The following is a 23,819-nucleotide window of genomic DNA, read 5'->3' as shown; positions in this document are numbered from 1 at the left end:
ATCGGGAGACTATACAGTTTAAAATTATATTGTTACATAGGAGTATTGGTTTCTATTAGTTTTTTTTATATTACGAAATATCTTTATTATTCTCGAAGTGCCCTTTTTAATGTAGCGTTAATGCAGTGAGGGCCAGCAGGCAGCTCTTCTCAGCTCTGATCCCATACTAGTTTCACAGAAGAACACTTTAGTATGTTTAAAACCACTTTTGAGTGGTTGGGGGCCCACATGTGAGGCTCCTGAAATTTTAGATGTTATCCATAAAATGGATATCTCTATTAGAAACCCCTGTGAATAAATATCCTCCACCTTGCTGTATTGTTTCAGTATAGGGAACAGTCCTTGTTCAAAAGGAATTGGAGTAGGTAATAGCCAAGGGCACTTCATAAGCAACTTACTCACCAGCAGTTGCCATGACAGCCTCCTTGGTGCACTTCTCATCTCTGGACATAGTTATTTAGGAAGTCTACTTTCCCAGCTTTTATGGTGATCATCTCCAAGTCTTCACATAGTTGCTCTCTAGGCTACAAGATCATTATGCATCAAAGTATCTGTTCCATTTCTCCATCCAATCATGCTGCTTCATTTAATATTTCAGAGCCCAATGGATGGAAGCAACCACCTCACACTTTCAGCTTCGCTTCCCATTATTCAGTACATTTGTTGAGAGGCGATTAAAGAAATATGAAGATCCATAGCTAACCCGGACTAGTCTTGCCAGTGCCTAAAGCACTTAATACAAATTAAGTTTTTGACTATTTTTAGACCGTGTGTAGCCTACAAAAAACTTAAATGGCAGGCACCACTCCGGAACACTCATGTCCCTCCAGGACACTTGGTCATAAGCCTATGATTATCTGTCCTGGAGGGACACGAAACGTGTCAGGCTTTTAGTTTTCTACATAATGTAAAATAAAGACTTTTTTCTCCTATTCATAAATGTGACTCCTGGATTCCATTGACTGTTTAACTACTTGTTCCGGAGTGGTGCCTGCCTGCCATCTAAGTTTTTCGTCTGTTACTCCACTTTGCTGAAGGTCTGGGGCATGAGCACCCGGACCCACCGTGGAAAGCAGTAAGCTTGTCCTTCTACCCAAATAATCCATGCTTCCTATTTGCATGCATACGCCTAACTGGTTTTGTGCCTGTGTGGGCACATACAGCCTATGAGTAAGTCCCCACACAGGCATGAAACGCTTCAGGTTATGCATGTCCCAATAAAGTCTTTTTAATTTATCAAGACTTGAGCTACTGCTTTACTTGGAAATGGGCTTCTCTTCACTTGGATTTTTGCATAATGCAGGTACCTACTCTCAAATATCCCTTATATGAAAGTTTTCTATGGGGAGTAGGATAACGTTAAATATGTGTGCAACTTCAATTCTTAAGTCATGCTACTGCAACCACAGTTGTACATATAATTATATTGGGAATCATTTAATCACTGGGCAAATGTGCACAAGTAGTCATAGCTATCAGTGCTTTGATTTACTTCAAGTATAAAAATTAAAGAAAAAATAATGTATTTACTGAGATTTCTTTCCTTTTCCTGGACAGTAGCATGGCAGTGGGTACATCCCATTGGTGCCAACTGCCATGCAGAGGAACAGGAAAATGTCATTGCTGTGGTTACCACACCAATTCAAATTTGTCACGTTTATGTGAGCAGTCTGCTATTTGTAATCCTGTCCCTAAATCCATCAAACCTATGCTAGTCTGTAACTACCTGTCAACTAGTAGACCTGTTAGGCCAAATATTTCCCAGATTAAGGCCCTCAAGCTCCCTATGGCCCCAATTGTACGACATATCTGAACACAGCATGAATCGCCTAAAAAAAGCCCGGTAGCACTGTATTAAGGTATATGTTCCGGCTTTTGATTTAAGCCTTTGCTTGAACCTTTTAGTTATGTTTTCCAGTAAACATCTGAGGGAAGCAGGGGTCATGTAATAAAAGGTTTTCTACACATCCAATAACCCATATGGTTTCCCCATCTGACTGCCTGCTGTGGGTTACCACATATGGACAAATTCTGCACTCTGAAAACAAGATCAAGAAAACGACATCATTGAAAATTGTTAATATTAGCTTTGGAATGCATTCACCAACATTTATAGATCAGGCATCAACAAGAAATGCTGCACTCAATAATAAAGACGCTTTACAAGTTAAAGGAACAGTAACATCGAAAAATGAAATTTTTTTAAAAAATAAAAATATTATACAGTGTTGACCTGCACTACTAAAACTGATGTGTTTGCTTCAGTAACACTATTATAGTTCATATTAATAAGCTGCTGTGTAGCAATGGGGGGCAGCCATTCAAAGAAGAAAAGGCTCAGGATATACAGCATATAACAGATAAGCTCTGTAGAACATAATGGTGTTATCTGTTATTCACTATTTAACCTGTACCATTTTTCTGGTCCCCTGAAAAATGTAAAATGAGGGTTCTACTGTATATATGTTGGTATCCGTAATCAAGCTGCATCCTGGTTCTCTTCCTACCTTTCTGACCGCTCCTTCTCTGTTACTTTTGCAAACAAATCCTCTCTTCCTGATCATCTTAATGTGGGGGTGCCTCAGGGTTCTGTACTTGGTCCTCTGTTGTTCTCCTTGCACACTCTCTCTTTAGGAGACCTTATATCTTCATTTGGCCTTAAATATCACATGTATGCCGATGACATAGTAACATAGTAAGTAAGGTTGAAAAAAGACATGTCCATCGAGTTCAACCTTTTTTTTTTTTTTTTGTTTATTAACTACCTATCTGCCAGTTGATCCAGAGGAAGGCAAAAAACCCATCTGAAGCCTCTCCAATTTGCCTTAGAGGGGGAAAAATTCCTTCCTGACTCCAAAATGGCAATCGGACTAGTCCCTGGATCAACTTGGACTATGAGCTATTTCCCATAACCCTGTATTCCCTTACTTGCTAAAAAGCCATCCAACCCCTTCTTAAAGCTAACTAATGTATCAGCCTGTACAACTGATTCAGGGAGAGAATTCCACATCTTCATAAGCTCTCACTGTAAAAAACCCCTTCCGAATATTTAGGCGGAACCTCTTTTCTTCTAATCGGAATGGGTGACCTCGTGTCAACTGGAAAGACCTACTGGTAAATAAAGCATTAGAGAGATTGTTATATGATCCCCTTATATATTTATACATAGTCATCATATCACCCCTTAAGCGCCTCTTCTCCAGCGTGAACATCCCCAATTTGGCCAGTCTTTCCTCATAGCTAAGATTTTCAATACCTTTTACCAGCTTAGTTGCCCTTCTCTGTACCCTCTCTAATACAATAATGTCCTGTTTGAGTGATGGAGACCAAAACTGTACGGCATATTCTAGATGGGGCCTTACAAGTGCTCTATACAGTGGAAGAATGACCCCCTCCTCCCGTGACTCTATGCCCCTTTTAATACAGCTCAAGACCTTATTTGCCCTTGATGCTGCCGACTGGCATTGCTTGCTACAGCCAAGTTTATCATCTACAAGGACTCCAAGGTCCTTTTCCATAATGGATTTGCCTAGTGCAGTCCCATTAAGGGTATAAGTGGCTTGGATATTTTTACATCCCAGGTGCATGATTTTACATTTATCAACATTGAATCTCATTTCCCACTTAGCTGCCCAGATTGCCAGTTTGTCAAGATCCTGCTGCAAGGATGCCACATCCTGGATGGAATTAATTGGGCTGGATAATTTTGTGTCATCTGCAAACACTGATACATTACTTACAACACCCTCCCCTAAGTCATTAATGAACAAGTTAAATAAAAGTGGACCCAATACTGAGCCCTGGGGGACCCCACTAAGAACCTTACTCCAAGTAGAGAATGTCCCATTAACAACCACCCTTCTGTACCCGATCCTGTAGCCAGTTTCCTATCCATGTGTAAACGACTTCATTAAAGGGGTTGTTCACCTTCCAAACACTTTTTTTAATTCAGTTGTTTTTAGATTGTTCCCCAGAAATAAAGACTTTTTTCAAATACTTTCCATTATTTATTTTTTAAGTTTTTTCCAAAATCTAAGTGTAAAGTTGAATGTTTGTGTCTGTGGTGTTTAAGTCTGGCAGCTCAGTAATTCAGGTGCAGACTCTGAACTGTTACAATTTTGCAACATTGAGTTGATCCATTTCTCAGCAGCATCTCTGGAGTATTAGCAACAATTGTATCAAGTCTAACAGCTGCCTGTAATGAAACCCAGAGATTCTGCTCATCAGGGACAAAGATAAGAAATGTATCAACTAAATGTATCCATTTAGAATAGTTTACAGGATCGGCGATCCCCCCTCCCAGAGCTGCTTCAGAAGGAGAGAAATGACAATTTACACTTCAATATTAGAAAAACCGTCACACATAGAAAATAGAAAGTAATTGGAAAAAGTCGTTATTTCTGGTGATCTATCTGAAACCAACTAGTTGTTTGAAGGTGAACAACCCCTTTAAGCCCAACAGACCTTAGTTTAGAAAGCAGTCGTTTGTGGGGCATTACAGATATATTTAGACACTCCCTCACTAACCTCTGATGTTCAAACCCAGATAGCAGACTGCTTAGTAGCTATTTCTTCCTGGATGAACCAACACCACCTCAAGCTCAACTTGGCCAAGATTGAGCTCATGGTCTTTCCACACAAACTGAGCCCCTTTCTTCCTTTCACCATTACTTTTGATGGCATGACTATTAACCCGGTTAACTCAGCACGCTCCTTAGGGGTCATCTTTGACCAGTCCCTCTCCTCTAATCATATTAATAATACTGCCAAAACCTGTCGTTTCTTCCTTTGCAATATAACCAAGATACACCCGTTTCTTTCGCAAACAACAGCCAATACACTAATCCATGCCCTTATCTTTTTCCGTTTAGACTATTGCACTGTATTTTCATCTGACAGTCGGATATATGTAGTTCATTCCTGCGATTTCTCCTTCACTTCCTGTTATAGTCAGAACATCCGACAAGTTGCATGCGTTTCGTCGCATTGCTTCATAATGGTTTGCAGCCAAACTGTATGGGCAGTAATGCATGTCCCTCAGCTCACATCCAGTCAATCACTTCAGCAACATTATTACCTGTGTGAGGTATGATAGTAGGACCTTGTTTACACTATTCATTCCATTGTACCTGTTCATTTAGTGCAGCATGGAGTCATGTCAGGGATACTATTTTGTTGCATTTGTGAAACCAGGATCAGTTAAGGAGTGTTTTAAAGGAACAGTAACATTCAAAAATGAAAGCCTTTTATAGGAAAGGCAATATAAAGTACTGGTGCTCTGCACTGGTAAAACTGGCTTGTTTGCCTCAGAAATACAACTGTACTTTATGTAAACAAGCTGCTGGGTAGCCATAGTGACAGATAACAGATAAGTTCTGAAGAATACTGTTGTATGCTACAGAGCTTATCTATTGTCAGCTATGTATCCTGTGCCTTTTCTCCTTTTTCACCTTTCAATCTAAGATATCGGATTGAAAAAATCCAGATAAAAAAAAGATAAATATATTGAAAGGCCAGTATTTTTTTCCAGAAAAGGGGGCAACCCTAGGCATAGAGGAGGGGAAGGCAATATATGATTGACAGCTGAGAGTTTTAAACATGTTTTTAACCGGTATGGGTGTTTTAATTAAAAAAAATTGGGTTTCATGTTTAATTTAAAAAGGACATTTATTAAAGAGCTTTTTATGTCTGGGTGACAGATCCCCTTTAAATAAAGCCTAGTCTCTACACTTGCCAGGCAGCAGTCTGATGCACTGAGGTGACAGCTTATCAAGACTAAACTGAAAGATTGTGACACAGAAAAACTGACCTTGGGGGTCTGTATGCAGATAACCTGATCCCTCAGTCTTGAGGCATAGTTCCTAAAGAAATGCAGGCCTTTAGGCATTACAATCCACACAGATGAAAGAACAAAGCAACCGATAAGGTAAAACACTGCTGCCAACCGCCCCAATGGCAACTTCTGGATATTTTACCCGGAATGCTGCGTTTATGCTCTATTTATTGAGTTTCAGTTATTATTTATGAACATAACCATTCTGAGTTTAAGAAAAGAGCCAATACTAACCCTGCAGTGCAATTTAGTTATTATCATGTGTAAGAAAGAGATTCAGTATGACTGTATCCTGGGGCTACTTGAGATACAATCCTGTTTCATTCCTAGAACTGCCTGCGCCTTTGCTCTGTGTCAATAAGGGTAATATGCTTCATTTCTTTCAAGCTCTGCATTAAATCATTTATTTGCACTCGTTCTTTTATAGCACATTCTGCTTACTTTCAATTTTTTGTAACTAAAATAATTCCTTTCCGTGTATATCCACTAGCCACCTTGTGTCTAGGAAGCAGCTCTTCCAGAGCACTCTGCTGTCATTCTGTATCTATAAACAATGAATAACGCCTCGGGGTGTGACAACTTTAAAGGGGTTTTAAGAACAGAAAACCATGGGTGAGTTAATAACTGATTGACATCTAAATGGAAGCTGTATATCACTTTCTACATTGTATCCAGCCCCAACTATCTGAATCATTCCATAAACATTTGTGCCTTATAACTTGCAAGAATGATACAAGAATTGTACCATACTAGTCCAGTGTATTTATAGATGAATGGAAACTAGAGTCCGTTGGTTACCATGGGGCAATACTCACATAAGCATACTTGGATGCCTTCAAAATATTTGGTGCAACAATTAACAAAAAGCAGCAAAATGTAGCAGACCAGAGGGAAGTTACTTAAAATACTGTGCAATACTCCTATAAAAATAATCATAACTTTGGGGACACTAAGGGGCCCATTTACTTAGCTCAAGTAAAGTAATAGAATAAAAAAAACTTCGAATTTCGAATGGTTTTTTGGCTACATTGAATGGGCTACTTCGACTTCGAATTGAACGATTCGAACTAAAAATCGTTCGACCATTCGATAGTCGAAGTACTGTGTCTTTAAAAAAAACTTTGACCCTCTAGTTCACCACCTAAAACCTACCGAAGTCAATGTTAGCCTATGGGGAAGGTCTCCATAGGCTTTGCAATCTTTTTGGTCTAAGAAAAATCGTTCGATCGATGGATTAAAACTATTTGCGGTAAATCCTTCGACTTCGATGTTCGAAGTCGAAGGATTTACATTCGGCAGTTGAATATCGAGGGTTAATTAACCCTCGATATTCGACCATAAGTAAATCTGCCCCTAATTGTTTTTCAGCAAACATCTACCCCAGTGATCCCCAACCAGTGGCATGTGAGCAACATTTTACTCACCAAACCCTTGTCTATTTCTCCCAGTGGCTTCAAAGCATCTGTCAGACTTTTCAACCTTTCTTGGTTATCCAGGTTAACTGACTCGTCATCTTTTATATGGGCACTAGAAATAAATAGTCATTCATTGGTCATAACTGACTTTTCATTAATGTTTGTGGCAACAAACAAGGGAAAGTTGTGCTCACCACTAATTTTAAAACCATTAGGCGGGGGTGCAATGAGGGTGTGACCACAAAATACATATAGACAAATACAAGAGTCCCCTGCACTCAACCATCAATATATTTAAGACAGAGACATTTTGTGCATACTGCTACTGAAAAATGCCTTGCCCTTTAAACAAAACAGGGATTGTTTGTCCATATATTGCAATATATTTAAGCTGGCCAACTACGTCAAAGTCATCCCATATCTGGCCAGTCCTACACTCAAATTGCATCTGATTCATTAAGAATTCTATTGCCACAGGCACAGTTGCTGTAAAACTCAGGTCTGGCAGGCCAAGAAAAATATAGGAGTTGTATATGTGGAGGATTGTGAGAATGGTTACAGACAACCCAAAGACCTGCAGGAACATCTTGCTGCAGATGGTGTGTCTGTACATCGTTCTAAAATTCAGCACAATTTGCACAAAGAACATTTGTATGGCAGGGTGATGAGAAAGAAGCCCTTTCTGCACTCAAACAAAAAGCGCTTTGCATGGCGGAAGAAGGACACCAAGAAAAACACCTGCTACCTACTGTCAAATTTGGTGGAGTTTGCATCATACTGTGGGGCTGCGTGGCTTTTTCAGGAACTGGGGCCCTTGTTAAAGTCGAGGGTCGGATGGATTCAACCCAATATCAACAAATTCTTCAGGATAATGTTCAAGCATCACTCATAAAGTTGAAGTTACGCAGGGGTTGGATATTCCAACAAGACAATGATACTAAACACACTTTGAAATCTACAAAGGCATTTATGCAGAGGGAGAAGTACAATATTCTGGAATGGCCGTCACAGTTCCCCGACTTGAATATCATCGAAAATCGATGGGATGATTTGAAGCAGACTGTCCATGCTCAGCAGCCATCAAATTGAACTGAACTGGAGAGATTTTGTATGGATGAATGGTCAAAAATACAGCCATCCTCATTAAAGGCTATAGGAGGTGTCTAGAGGCGGTTACATTTGCAAAAGGAGCTCAACTAAGTATTGATGTAATATCTCTATTGGGGTGCCCAAATTTATGCACCTGTCTAATTTTGTTATGATGCATTTTGCATATTTTCTGTTAATCCAATAAACTTTATCTCACTGCAGAAATACTACTGTTTCCATAAGGCATGTTATATATTAAAAGGAAGTTGCCACTTTAAAATATCAGCCAATAATAAACAAAACTCCAAAGAATTAAGAGGGGTTCCCAAACTTTTTCATATGACTGTATATATTTAAAGATCAATCTCTTTCAAGTTTGGTTACAATAAATATTAGCACAGTTTGTTGCTTTGAATCAATTCTCCAATATTTAATATGGCATATTGCTAGGTGTGTTGCATTGCATGTGTTTCTTAAGAATTTATGACTGAAGACTCTGGACTGGATGCTCTAGATCAGGTGTCCTCAACCTTTTGCATCCATGTGCCACATTCCTAGGGGTGCCAATTATTGGATGTGTGGCAGCCTACAGGAAGCTCTGTTTGGTAGTCCACATGGTTTTTATACAACCAAAACTTGCCTCCAAGACTGGAATTCAAAAATAAGCACATGTTTTGAGGCCACTGGGAGCAACGTCCAAGCAGTTGGTGAGCAACATGTTGCTTGCAAGCCACTGGTTGGGTGATCACTGCTCTAGATTGATGTTTGAACAGAATATGTCTTGTATTTTTATATATCAGCAGTTTGTGCAACACTGCTTGCCACTACTGAACCATCCTCCATATTTAGTAGATTGTAAACCTTTAGTTGTTCTTAGCAGATGAGTTTTTATTGGTGTCTAAAGACGATGCCTCGGCTAATGCAAGTAGAATGCGTGTAAGGAATGTCCTGTTGATGCAACAAGTTACAGTCTGATACTTCACTGTTTACTGCAAAGACCTTATGTCAGTGATCCCCAACCAGTGGCTCCCTAGCAACATGTTGCTCTCTGACCCCTTGTTTCATAAGTTAATTCTAACGATTAATTTATGAAACTTAGCATACGATAAGTTTGACAAGATTTACTGGGACTGGTGTGACCAGGACCCTCTGGATATCTAACCTATCCTAAACCTGATGCAATCTGCCTTACACCACTAACCACACCTGTATGCATACTGACAATTGTAATTATAAGGGGATTATTTATGAAGGTCCGAATTTATCGGAATATTTCTAAATTAGAAATCCCAGCAACTCCGATTGCCCGAATGGACCTTATTTATGAAGAAAAAAATCTCTGAATTGTTCGTGGTTTCTATGAAAAAAACTATGTTTTCTGAGTTTTTTGCACAGAAACCACAAACTCATCAGATTTTGGTACGGACATCAGCGCAGACACTGGGACCTTCCCCATTGACTTATACAGGACCTCGAGAGCTTTTAGATGCCGGGGTTTCGGATTCTGAGTTTTTAGACCATCGTACTTTGATAAATCACAAAAAAATCTTAGTTTTTTTTTCTCCGAAAACCACAAATTATTCGAGGTTCGGATATTCGGACCTTGATAAATAACCCCCTAAGTGATTGCATTTTCCTGTCTTTATATGCCTGCCTTGACCCAACACGAATTCAGTGTCATTCTACCAGATGCAATATTGAATGTTTCTGTTCAATATTGCACTAGTACAGCTGACCTTCTAAAGGAAAATATAACCTATTTATGAGCAGAGTGTATATGTTTTTATTTTTCTATTTATTTTCATAAAATATAATAGTAAAGGTTAGTCCACACAGAGCCTTATATGTCTGCATATTTAAGTGTATTAACATTTGTTGAAGAAGCCATGATTACGCTGATGGCTTAGCCAAACCATAGCAACCAATTAGAGAGTTACTTTAATTATTGTACCTCCAGTAGATTGACGGTTGCTACAATTAAGCAACAACTTTTTTTTTATTTTGCTTGTCTATAATTCGGGCAAAAGAATTAGCTCCATAAAGTTACTGTAAATATATTTCCACTATGGCCTTTTGTTTTGGTGGCGTCGTCCAACTCCATGCTGAACCTGAGATTGTTGAGGATCGACATAACTGATTCATTTACCTGCTATAAAGATGACTCTATAAAGGAGCTAGTGGGCCTGGGGCACAGTTCTCTGCTAGGAACACATATGGAGCAAATTCTACCCACTGTAACTAATTAATTTACCTGGTACAAAGATGACTGCATACAGAATGTTGCTGGCCTAGGGCAAAGTAATAACGACTCTCTGGCAGAGACACATATGGAGTACATTCTACCCACCGTAACTAATGAATTTACCTGGTATGAAGCTGGCTGTGTAACAGCACTAGTGGGCCTTAAGCAACGTGTTAACCATTCTCTGGAAAAGACACATATGGCCACCTTTTATTTGCTATAACTGCAAATATAATAAAGTCACACTGGAGATACACAAATTCACATGTTTATACTTAGAACTCCAACATTATCTTCAAGGTCACAAAAAGCATCATGCATATAAATAGCAAATGTGTTTTTTGCATGCATCCAATCAATAGGCAGGTTCATTTTGCCAAGCAGCACTGACTTGTAAGCCGTGCAGGTGAAAAATTAGGAAACGGGGAAGGTTACTCAGCTGTGGAGTGTCCAACCGTCGATCCTATTCCACTCTAAAAACCAGCAAAAACATATTAAAAACACATGCAATAAAACCAAATAAGCAATACCACATCTTGATGGTAATTTGCAATCAGTGCTAACTCCATCATTATTTGATTTATGATCTGCAGAAAACCTAGAACCTCGGATGCTCAATATGTAATGAAATGCTGACATGCTGGATATGTAGATGTAAAACCTACACTGTACAGACAGACATGTATGACATACACTGTAGCAGATACCGACAATAATATAGGGTTGTATTTGTCAAAAGGAAATATTAAAAGTTGAATATAAAATTAATTGTTTTACCTAAATTTTTTTTATTTTTCTTGCAGATTCTGCTTTGCCCATGGTCTCCATCATTGTCCCTATTCTTGACGCAATGTTCTTTATGGCCGTACTGTAGTTTGTCCTAGAAATCAAGGGGTTTGGCTAGATGAAATGAGCAAACATGGAAAAGACCAAAAAAAGCATAAGAATTAATGACCCAGTGAGTTTACTCATAGCTTTCTTTGTAAGATACAAAACAATTCTTAATACATAATACAATTCAACACCAAAGACGTGAGCTTTTAATGCATAAAATATGTAATTGTAACTTGTCACTTTGATGTTATTTAATAGTAATATTGGGTTAAAAATATAATATGTTCATTAAATACAGTGAATGCTGTCCCACAGTGTGTTTGTGCCTGTAACTATTCTAATTCATCTGTCCTCAATGGCCAAAGCCCACAAGGCAGAATTAGGAGCCTGTACCCCCCTGTTAAGTGTTGATTCTTTCTTTGAAATCACAGCAAGAAACATTCCCAAGCAAGTTTCCCAGTCATGTCATATTTGCAGCAACTGAAACAAAAACCTTGCAGACTCGCTGACATAAAAGAGCATGTTGAAACACCAACACATATGCAAATATTTCAATATCTTGATAAAGCTTGATTTTGTTTTTATTGTATTTATAGGCAGCCTCGGGGTCTTGTGGTTGTGCAAATGGGCTAAAAACAAGTATTTTTTAGGAACAAGGCCCAATGTACAACTGCACTCTGAACACTGGGTTTCTCTGCCTTCATGTCTGAGTTTTACACAGTAGTACAGATTACTATTTACTGTATATACAGTATGAAATACTCACTTGTAAAGGAAAGGCTCTGAAGACCCTGAAATTGGAATAGGAGAGTAGCAAAGAGTGTTTGTGTATTTGGGAAATGATGATGAGGAGGAGCTGGCTAAAAGGCAGTGGGTACAAACAGAGTAGAGATAGAAGAGAGGAAAGGGAGACAGATAATGGGTATACCAAATAGAAGGCTGGAACAGCAGCTAAAATACAGGTTGCTTTATTTTTTATCTCTGTATACTTAAATATAAGAAATATATAAATATATTATATTTGTTCCATAAATATATCATATGTTTGTGGTTAAATAATGTGCACATCTGCAAATTTCTTTCCTTGTGTAAAATCGCCATTAAGGTGTTCATACATGGACTAAACAGACAAGCTATTATAACCGGCCAGCCAAAACCATACAATAGCATGCAGTGTTGGACTGGCCCATCGGGATACCAGGAAAACTCCCGGTGGGCCCAGGCGTCTTGCTTCTAAACATTTAGCCTATTTCATGGTCATTCCCTATTTCTTTATGGGGAAAAATGCTTAATAATGGAAGAATATAGTAAGTAGAAGTAAGTAATACAAGACTAAGAGAATAAAGAGTTTGAGAGAGGAGAGTAAGAATAATAGTTTGAAAAGTGGTCCCACAGTCTAAGATTTTCCAGTGGGTCCAAGGTCTAAGGTTTTCTGGTGGGCCCCTGGCATCCCAGTCCTACACTGATAGCATGAGAGGTATGGCTACCTTTTATTTGTGCCTGAAACATTGCTACAGAAGGAAATGAGAAAAAGAGCTACAAAGCTGTGGGTCCTCTCTACTAAACTTAGTATTTGACTAATACATTATCTATGCAAAGGGAGCACACATCAATGTACTGTATTTGTCCTTACCATCACTTAAAATTTGCCATCCAACTCCTACTTGTTGAGATGGGTATAGGAGACTTGATTATGCCAGAAACAGTACAGACTTTTTAATTGGTTATATTTTTAAAAGTTCTTATTTCCATGAAATGAATCACATATAAAATAATGCATTCTGCATACATTTGGATTCTTATTTAGAAACTGTATGGCATTGTTTTTTTTTTTTTGTTTTTACAAATTGTTTCTTGAGTGAAATAAACATCAGTTCTGCTAATCATTAGTCAGTAATAAACAAGAGCTTGATATCACTGTTAGAATAAGAGCAGTGATAGAAGTGCTTGTGCACTTGCATAGCTAACCACAAACTTCCTGCTTGCCTATATCTGATTCTATTTAAGCCCATAGGGTAAGCTCTGCACCTGGTACCTACTGCATTTTTGCAGCTGTTAAATGTACCTCTCTACAAGTGATGCATTCTTTTGACAGGCATTGCAGAGTAACAAAATGATGTATACAATTATATAAGTCATTATGTACTGGGGCATGTACTGGGGCATGAAATTATAAAAGATGTATAAACAAGTATCAGCACTCGGTAAAGGCTCTATTATATGCAAGTATGGAGGGTTTAATGATGACTTACTGAGAAACTTAACTTAGCTATGATAACCTAACGCATGTCAAAGTGCTGACAAACAATACAATTACAGCATCATAGAGTGTGTGCATCCAATCAGTTATAGAACTGAGGACCTCAGTTTAAAGGTTAAGGATAATAAGAAGTTCCACTAGGTTTTAATGGTTGGGCAAAGTAAGGTTACCCCTTATTTTCAGCTTGCCGTGAAAGGATAACCATTATCCAAACTGTTTGTTTTAGAATTCAGTCGTTTTGAATTGTCAATATTTCTTCATAAATGTTACCCCAAACATGATGTGTTTTTCATGCAATTCCAAAAACTAGATGAGAACACAATCATATAAGTGAGCATTAAATGTGTTAATTTATTAATCCGAAGTTACACATTTGTGTGTGATAAAAATATGTGAACCTCTACAATTTTCAGTGCATCTAAATGAAAAATGAGCCGGTATTTCAGTCAATGGATTGATAATCGGGTATACGTGTGGGAGGCCCTGCCTTGTTTATAAGATAGAAATCTGGGGGCGTGGCTGGCCTTGTTGGAGAGTACACGCGTCTAGGGAGAGCTCCTAGCTTCAAAAGGCCAAAAACACCCGAAAAATAGCAATCAGCTAATAATAATAATAATAATAGCAGAAGCACTCTGCTCCACAAGATGGGCAAAAAAAAGCTTGCGAACTCGCGACAAAGTCTCCGTACCTGCAAAGATCTCAAGTGCGGGAGAGACGGGCCGCATCGCAAGATGGCGCCGACAGCCTTAACACGCATATGGACAGCAACTCGTCAAGTGCGTCTCCCTCCTCATTACCGCCCGACGCTAAATCGTACAGGTCAGTCTCACGCAGGGGACACTTCTCATTTACAGCCAGTTACAACTCAAATACTTGCACAACATCTCGTGCGACTTAAAGATGCGATTCAGGAATCCATTACACTAACAGTCTCTCAGGCTGTGGCTGTGGTAGTCATGCAAGAGATGCAAAGAGAGGTGACTGACCTTGGTGAAAGAACTGATAAGCTGGAAACATTCACAGATGATATAGCACAGAGATTGGGGTTATTAGAGGAGGAGAATTTCACACTGAGAGAGGAAGTAACATATCTCAAGGATGCCTGTGAGGATTTAGAGCAGTGATCCCCAACCAGTAGCTCGCGAGCAACATGTTGCTCCCCAACCCCTTGGATGTTGCTCTCAGTGACCTCAAAGCAGGTGCTTATTTTTTAATTCCTGGCTTAGAAGCAAGTTTTGGTTGCAAGAAAACCAGATGTACAGCCAACCAGAACCTCCTGTAGGCTGCCAGTCCACATAGGGGCTACCAATAGCCAATCACAGCCCTTATTTGGCACCACCCAGGAACATTTTTCATGCTTATGTTGCTCCCCAACACTTTTTACATATGAATGTTGCTCACGGGTGAAAAAGGTTGGGGATCCCTGATTTAGAGAATAGATCCAGAAGGCAAAATCTAAGATTTAGAGGGATCCCTGAATCCATTGGAGGCTCCAATATTGGAAAATATCTACAAGAACTATTTCAGAGCTTATGCCCTCAGACCCCCTCTGATCTCTGGCGTTTGGATAGGGCCCACCGCTCTTTGGCCTCAAAACCTCCAGATACCAAACCGCCACGAGACATAATTGCACGCTTCCACTACTATGAAGGCAAGGAGATGATTGCCACTACAACACGCTCTATGCAATCGGTAGACTTCCATAACCACAGGATACAGATATTTGCTGACCTCTCCCCGGTCACCTTAACTAAAAGGAGGAAGCTCAAATCAGTCACACAAAAACTGAGAGAGAATGCAATTCCCTACCGCTGGGGTTTCCCCTTTAAGTTGGTTGTAAACCACAGAGGCACAAACCACACGCTGTTAAACCCGGCCAGAGTAGACTAACTACTTGCAGCTTTAGGGCTCCAGTCCAAAGGCCCTAATCCCTCACCTCGACAATCTCCTGCTAAACCAACATTAACCCCTCAATGGAGCAGAATTCCTACTTTGTCACAAAAGCCTAGGCCTACATTAAGCCCATCTCTTCCAACGAGAGATGGATGAACTGACCTAACAGACCTTTCAATATCTGAACTAATAGATAAACAACGGTCTTGAGGCAGGATGCCGACTGGATGTGTGTTAACCCATCGAACACCTACCCCCCCCCCCACATACAGAGCCGTGGGCTCGTATAGGCTCATAAATGGCTAGACTATTTGAGCCAGGATTAATATTTCCCAGACTTTTTCCTCTGTTTCTAGTGCAGACAATATGCTTATCAACATACTGGAAGTTACATACAGTTACCTATGTTTTTTTTTAAGTTCTTTTCAGCCTTGAAACGCATTGTTTTTTCTGTATTTGTATATTTGCTTACTTCTGCTGACATTTTCTGCAACCCACTTCAGTTAGATAGCAGAGCTTTTGCTGGAAGGCGATTTATGCTGTTGCAACGGTATAATTATATTATGACAGGTAAATTGGGAATGTTTTCAGGAATGGATAACAGGCATGTCATTCACAGGTTTCTCCCTTCTACCAGGTTAGCGCTATGGTCTTCTCTATTTAATGATGATTAAACTGCTATCATTAAATGTTAAAGGTCTAAACAGCATAACAGCATAACAGCATAACTAAACATAACTAAACGGTATCTCGCTCTAAAGGAGCTAAGGCTTTCTAAAACAGACATTGCCTTCATACAGGAAACACATTTTGACGCCTATAAACCCCACAAACTGAGCTCCAAATACTACCCTGTTAGCTACTATGCTACTATGCTTCTAATCCACGCAAGAAAGCTGGGGTAGCTATTTTAATCCACAAGGACTGTCCTCTTGTGCTCAACCAAGTCATTAGGGATGCTGAAGGACACTACTTACTGTTATTAGCCACATATGCAGGGATACCAATTAGTCTGCTCAACATATACTCCCCTAACAAACGACAAAATACATTCCTACACAAGATTCTTCAAAGATACTCAGATATCTTCCACCCTTACCTAATAATTGGAGGTGATTTTAACATGACATACTCACAGACCATGGATTGCTCTCAACAAGCCCAAAGCCATATAACCCATAATACCTCCCAGAAATTCAGACTGTTCAGACTATACTCTCTATTTGATGCTTGGCGCATTAATCACCCCAATGAGAAACAGTTCACATTCAATTCTAATCCTCATAAAGTCCACACATGCATAGACTACTTCATTATCTCTCATGCCTGCAATTACAGTACTCTACATGGTCGGATCATTCCCCTATTTCCATACAAATACAAATTACTGTAACCCCCTGTCGAGAACCACACTGGTAGTTAAACATGACCATCCTCCACGACCCAGATATAATTAAACAAATTGAAATGGCATTAAAAGAATATTTCCAGCTAAACAAAACCTCAGTGCCGTCTGTGTCAACTCTTTGCACAATGCTACGATTAGGGGCCAACTTATATCACTGACAGCGCAAAAAAAAAAACCAATACACTCAGTCTTACAAAAATATGCAGTCCCAACTCTGCACACTAGAGAGCTCATATAGCGTCCATCAATCCGACACTCTAATAAACCAGATTCTAGAATTACGGAGTAAACTGAAGTCTGCAAGATATAAGGAGATTAAGAAAGCTATAGTATGGACAAAACAAAAATATTACGAGCAAGGAGACAAGCAGCACACACTCTTAGCAAAGAAGCTGAGGGAACAAAAAACTACCAATAGAATAGCTGCTATCAAAACCCAGAAGGGCCAATTAACTTACAACCCCGATCAAATAGGGCAGATATTTCATGATTTCTATCATCAGCTTTACAACTTAGATATGCAGCCACCGACCCACCCATTAACGGAGCCAAACCCCCTTATAAATTTTCTTGCGGAAGCAAACCTCCCAAAATTGACAGAACTAGACCTGCAAACACTCAACAGTCCGATTACCTCTGAGGAGATAGCAGAGACGCTCAAATCAATGCCTACTGCTAAAACTCCTGGGCCAGATGGGTTCCCATACAAATATCACAAAACCTTTCTCCACATTCTGAAAAGCACGAAGTAGTGTTCTGGCTATTATGTTAAACATCCAGTCACTCCAGCCTTTATACATTACATTTTTGGTTAACTAACTATATTAGAAATATTTTTTATTTTGCACATACAATCGACTTACCCAGTTTTTATGTTTTACACTGAACAATTCAGGTTTGTGAAGTGTGCTATGGCTCAAAGAAAGGAGATTTCTCGGGACTGCAGAAAAACTGTTATTGCTGCTCATCAGGCTGGAAAAAGGTTATAAAACAATTAATAAAGTGTTTGGGGTTCCACTAGTCAACAGTCAATCATGTAAAAATGGAGGCAATTAAACACCATAATTTCCAGCCCCAGGAGTGGTTGACTGACAAAGATAACACCAAGCGCAAGACATGTATTATTCTAGGAGATCTCAACCAACCCCAGGATAATGCCTAAGGAACTGAAGGCCTCTATTACATTGGTAAACGTCACTGATGATTACCAATGTAATAGAGCCTTCATTCCACTATCAGGAGAACTGTAAACAGCAATGTGTGCATGACAGGTATCCATAAAGTGAATCCGGCTCCGTAGTTATATTCAATCTTAGTAAAAAACAGGATGCGGGGATAGATTCAAATAATTTAACTTAAGGCTCACTGGACCCTGCTCACCGTAGAAACAGATTGGTCCGGGTGCAACCTGCCCCGGACCCCACTCTTAAACGTAAACGACGGGTTATTCCAGTTCCGTTATGCAATTAATTGAGCAATAGGCGTAAAATCACGAATCTTAACCCGCTGGAAAGGTGACCCGGGTGCAGCCAGCCCCGAGTCCGTCACTAGGAAGGGACGCCAAAGGTCAAGCAGAAGATTTGTAGGCCGCGCACTCCAGAACACCACCACGACTCGCTATCCACAGGTATCCATCTGTGTACAGAAGTTCAAGAGAAAGTAGGTCATGCAGCAAGACTATGATACCATACACACAAGTAGATTTACCAAAGAATGGTTAAAGCAGAAGAAAGTATATTTTTTGGTATGGTTGAGTCTTGACCTTAATCTTATAGAAATGTTCTGGATGCACCTGAAGCAGGCAGTTCATCCAAGGAAGTCCACCAACATCCCTGAATTGAAATGGTTCCGGAAGGAGGAATGGGCTAAAATTCCTACAAGCCGATGTGCATTACTGATCAAGAGTTGCCAAAAACATTTAGTTGGATTTATTGTTGGCCAAGGAGACACACGGGTTACTGACATCTTGTGTGACATGAAAATAAAACGGGTCTTCCTAGGGAGGGGGTCAATATCATCCACACAAGACGAGAAGTCACGTACTTAGTGATATCTATCTTATTGCGCCTCACTTGGCAAAGTTTGTTAGCACAATTTTAAAAGGGTTTGAAGGTCTCCCATAGAGGAAAGGGTTTGCATCTATACAAGACATGTAAACTTTTAAGAATGTAGATGCAAGCAATGTTACCAGACACATCATCAATAAATTGTTGTCACTGTGTTTAATTTAGTAAACAAATGAACCGAAAAAGTACACATAGCGAGTTATAGAAACAATGGGACCAGGTAAACATTTACTATTCCAACCCTTTCCTTGCAGGTCAGTTGCCATTTGAGCCAAGTGCTGAGCTTTTCCTCTTCCAGTCTTTCCTGGCAATTTCTTCTTCTATGGACATCCATCCGTGTATGTAATGTATTACCGTGTAATATGAATGTAATACCTAGAGCCAAGAGATGTCTTTGGAAAACTCATCTCTTGGAAGGCCAGCTTTGAATCTGACACCCAGAGTGCTACTCATTTCTGAAAGTTGACAGCTGATCCTGAAACCTCCATTAAGGTATGTCTCTAAAGATCTGAAAACCAAACATTGTCAGTTGTAACTGAGGGACCCCTACAAACTTGCTCACATTGGACCCAACTGAGAAGCTGGTTCCAAGCCAACAGCTGATCAAGGGAGGAAATCTCTTTCACAATACAGTACAATGTCTGTATGCATACAGCATACTCAGCACACAGATATGGATGTTGCACCCATTCAAAGACTTTTACTTAGGCTATGCCTAGCAAATACTTCTTGCAACTATTTTAATGGTATTCTATGGTTACCCCAGATGATGGCTGGTGCTTACAGGACTCCTATTCCGCTGATATTCCAGTACTGATCAGAAGAGATCTCCAGCCTGCTGGAGGCCAGGGAAGATGCCCCCCCCCATCCTCCCCTAAAACCTCAGCAAATATCAGTTATGAAGCCAGTTTAATACAAAACATTTTGCCTGCATCATGCAGCTAGGGAACCAACAGTACAAGTATACTTTGACAAGAGGCCTTGAGTTCTGTTCTTTGAACACCGAGTGCAAAAGGATCAACTTTCTGACTGTCAGGGGGCCTATCGGCCCCTCCTTGATTCCTATTCCCCACCATAGAGAAGTAGGGACCAAGGAGGAAGCTTTTGGGTTATAAGTCCATGCGTGTGATGGCCACGTGTCTTCAATGGGCGCCACCATCTTGGATGAGCCAATGGAGGCGCTGGACGGACGGACCGCGCCGCATGGTCCTGACATTCACACAGTTAACCACTCTTGTGAATGTCCTAGCCATAGGGCTGCTCTATGAGTTGAGTAGCCCTATTAGCCCTAAGTAAACATATTCCCACCCCTCAAACAATTCCCTTCACATCTCCTGACTAAAATCACAGGGTTCTACTAGTTTATCACACATGAGCACATAATGGGTAACAGACATTGACAGACACTCAATGTAGCTATTCACAGTACAGAATAAAATAAACAATTAAGTTGATGTATGGTGAGACAAATAAAACTGCCCCCCATAGCAAATGCATGCCGTTGGTACTAGTAATAACAAGACTACATTTGGTATACAGATGGAGAAAATATTATCCTGAAGATTTGGATCAGATGGCTCATCCATTTAAACAGATCTTTATAACACCTTTTCTGCTAAAATGAACGTTGTGATATTGTGGCATGTAGTTTTGTGTGCAGCCTGCACCCCATGTGATGATTTCCATCTGTATATTCCTTTTATCTTACAACTTGTATAACAATGACAGAAAGTTTCAGCCATTCACAAAAACTAAAGTTGAAGAGGCACAGCTTTAACATCACAGTGTACGTTATAAAATAAACACAAGCATAACTTGGTGCCGGATATCCTTAAGTGAATTCCACTCCAGCACAGCTAAATGCCTAGCACCATGATCTGGAACTAGGAACATTACAATTACCAAGAGCGAGCAATTACAGTGACAGGCCTCCCACATTTTCTAGTTTTTTGTTGTGATAATCTCCCTGGCTGCATTCCAGGCCACATGTTTTTGTGTTTTACGTGTCTGTTTCTGCCATTACTGATCAAAGAAAACATGTCAGTGACACTGGATCTGTTGAAATCCCCCAAATGATTCAAATATGTGATTCGCATGCCAATAATTCCTCGACATACATTAATGGTACAGGTATTCACATGCACTCATTTCTGCTTTCAAATAATGACTGCCCTGGGGAATATTCCATGTCTTATTCTAAGAGTTCCTAGAAGCCCACCAGCCCACCATGATGTCTCCACTGTTTAACTGCTTGGTTCTTGTCCGGTAGGGATAGGTATCTTGCCAAATGTACCCAAATGAAATGACCAATAAACACACAGGGGTAATTCCGTTTTTCTTATCGAGTCCCCTGAGAGTTATACACAAAGATTTGGCTCTGAACAATTGTATTATCCCACAGAAATGTGGCCTGTACATGTACTGTTAAAGCTGTGGCTCAGGTGACATAAGATCATCAGGTCAGAGGCCACAGGAATTGTCTCTTCTCTTAATAGGTCCTACCACTAGTAAATGATGTATGCATGTAAATGCACTGGTGAAAACTCAGTATGTAATATTATCTGTGTAAGTAAGCTACTTTAAAGTACTAGTGCTAAGACCAAGGCCATACTGATGATATACAGGCACACGTGGGCCTGTGCCTAGGTAGGCAGCTTTAGAGAGCGACTGTCATGTGCCTATATGGTAAATAAAAACATAATAAAAAAAAACTAAAAAAAATCTCCCTCATCACTGATAGATACTTCCAAACGAAATCTGGGAGAATGGGGGGTGAGGGGTACCTGACTGGCCCCTGACAGACAGAAGTGACAAAATACACACACAAATGATGTCACTTCCCTACTGTGCATGTGCTGATGGGGCACAGCCTAGAGTGGCACCAGATCAGAATACAACATTGGCTATGGCACACAGCTGCTAAAATTCTGCGAGATAAGATCGAAATGCACCTGTCCGCAGGTGACCACATTTTGTGCATTGAATTCTGTGGTTTTCATATATTAACATCAGAAGCAGTGACAGAGTTGGCAAATGAAACCCAATGAATTCTTAAGGGTCTGACACGTTTATGTAGCAGAAAAGAAATAAATGGGGTCATTTATGTTAACCCTGAATGCAAATCGTAGAACGCGGTTGGGTACAAAATGGTTGAGTCCTGTAATGCACCTCATGCTGAATTGTAAATATGGGACCTATGTGCCTGCCCGCCTGCCCCTCATGAACACTGCACTGCGGAACACAGGCATATTCTGCATCACATTGTGGAAAACATGGAAACTCCAGCCTGTTTTCTTTTGCACTTTGCACCCTTTACAATAAATAAATAATAATAAATGGCCTGCTTAGAATACAATGTTATTAGTTCTTACACACCTTTAGGATAAAAACTTTTCTCATTGTAAATAATATCTGACAAGAAATCATTTACTTGCTGATACAGGACAACAGATATTTAAGTGGACCTGTCATCCAGACACAAAAATCTGTATAATAAAAGTCCTTTTCAAATTAAACATGACATCCAATTTCTTTTTTTTATTAAAGTATTCATAGCTGTAGTAAGCTCATTTAAAATCTCAGCTGTCAATCAAATATTGTCTGCCCCTCCTCTATGCCTTAGGCAATTACTTTCACTTTCCATTCAGCACTTCCTAGATGTACTCCACACATTCCCCCAGTTCTCTTTACCATTTAATTGTGTAACCAGGGCATGGGGATGGACATCAGGTCCCCCATTCTGGTGCACAAACAAGATTCTGAGATGATGCAAGGCTTGTCATAATAACAGTGTCAACAAAATGGTCTGCTTGCTATAATTATGAATCCCCAGACTGAAGAAATAATTTATATAGTATAATTAAAGTTCATTTTGCTTAACTAATGTGATAAAATAGGATTTTGACTAATTTGTTTGGGTGAAGGGTCCCCTTTAAGGCATTTTCATCAGATGTGAGTGTAGTAATAGCCTTATAATTACAGGCATTAAAGTATTATGCACATAGCCCATGTCTCTAGTTGCACCTTGCCATAGGAACAATATAACACAATTTATGACATTTAGTTGTATATATATCCCAATGCATGGGAGGGGTTATACAAGACTGGACTGGGATTCAAAATAGGCCCTGGAATTTAAAGTACACTGAGGCCCAAAAATCCCACTAAATAGTGACTGTCTATGCCTTGGCATCTTACCGCAGCCCATCTGGTGTTTGCCAGAATCCACAGATTGGCAGTCTGGATCTGGGGTTATCAGGGTACATAGAGAAGTGGCAATAAGAGCAAAGACAGTTGCAGCCAGTAATGTAACTAGAGGGGGGCGGGCCCTGGTGCGTGACGCGCAGCCGGGCCCCCGCCCCCCTCCGTACACAATTTTTCAACCCGCATTTTAGTGGTGCGCTGGCTGCCGCAGTGCCCTTAGGGGGTGCGGGCCCTTATATATATATATATATATATATATATATATATATATATATAGTACTTCATAGTGTGTGTTAAGCTCGGCTAAGATAGATACACAGAGCATGTTCACTGAATCCACAGAAAAGAAGATGAGGAGCTACATTGGGGATCTTTGGAGGCACATAACTTTACTGCTAAAGAATGTAGTGGCTTTGAGCTGGTATAAAGGCCCCAAATATAATAGGGCTCATTTAGAAACGCAAGTTCAGTGAGCAAAGTACTATTTCAGATGCAATTCACTATGTTTTTCACTTCGAACAGTGTGTTTTTTTCCCACATTTCCAGAGTACTAGTATCAACGAGGGGGGTTGTAAT

Source organism: Xenopus laevis, chromosome 5L, assembly GCF_017654675.1.
Source record: "Xenopus laevis strain J_2021 chromosome 5L, Xenopus_laevis_v10.1, whole genome shotgun sequence".
NCBI lineage: Eukaryota > Metazoa > Chordata > Amphibia > Anura > Pipidae > Xenopus > Xenopus laevis.
This window is presented reverse-complemented; position numbering follows the sequence as displayed.